Source organism: Octodon degus, unplaced genomic scaffold, assembly GCF_000260255.1.
Source record: "Octodon degus isolate 3935 unplaced genomic scaffold, OctDeg1.0 scaffold00168, whole genome shotgun sequence".
Classification (NCBI taxonomy): domain Eukaryota; kingdom Metazoa; phylum Chordata; class Mammalia; order Rodentia; family Octodontidae; genus Octodon; species Octodon degus.
Window position 1 is genome coordinate 2,798,490 of NW_004524744.1, and position 1,057 is coordinate 2,799,546.

Consider the following 1,057-nt stretch of genomic DNA (forward strand, 5'->3'; position numbering starts at 1 on the left):
CGGACTAATAGTGATCCACCTGTTTACAGCCTCCCAAGAGCTGGGATTACAGATGTACACCACCGTGCCCAGTTTCATTTGCCATCTCAGCATGCTCTGGGGGCAAAGCCAGCATGGCAGGTCCAGGGATTGAACCCCCGGTCTCCATGCCTGTTTGCAGGCCCTTTTATCCATTGAGCTATTTGGCTTTTCCCCACTTTTTCCCCCCAGTTTTAATCTTTGGCACATGCAAAGCCAGTTTTTACAGCACCATTTATTAATGAGTTTATATCTTTATTCTAGTGAATGTGTTTGACACTTCTGTCAAAAATAAGGTGGCTGAGTGTGTCTGCAGTTGTTTCTGTATCTTCTAATGTGTTCTATTGATCTTTATGTCATCAACTTTTCCAGTACCACACTTTTATATCACAGCAGCTTTATAGCATAATTTCAAGTCAGGGATTGTGATGCCTCAGGTCTTACCTTTGTTGCTCAGAAATCTTTGCTATTCTGGGTTTCTTCTGATTCAAAATGAATTTTAGGGTTGTTTTCTGTACTTCTGTAACATATGCTGCTGACATTTTGATTGGACTTGCATTAAATCTATAGAACAGTTTTGGAAGTATGGCCAATTGCAATATTTTAGTTCTTCCTACCCAATAGCACGGGTCATCTTTTCATTTTCTGATATCCTCTTCCATCTCATTTTTTGTGAATACTGTAGTTTTCAATGTAGAGGTATTTTACATCCTTCATTACATTGATTCCTAGGTATTTCAATTTTTTAATGCTATTTGCAAAAGATGTTGTTTCCCTAATTCCCCTCTCAATAAATTTGTCATTTATGAAAAGGAAGGTTATTAATTTTTATTTGTTGACTTTGTATTCAGCTGTGCTACTGAATTTATTCATTAATTCTTGCAGTTTCTTAAATGGAGTCTTTGAGGTCTTCTATGCAGAGTATCATGCCATCTGCAAATAATAATAATTTAACTTTCCCTTTCCTATTGTTACTGTATTTCCTTCTTTCTTGTCTAATTGCTCTGGCTAAAGATTCCAGCACTATTTAGAGTAAGAG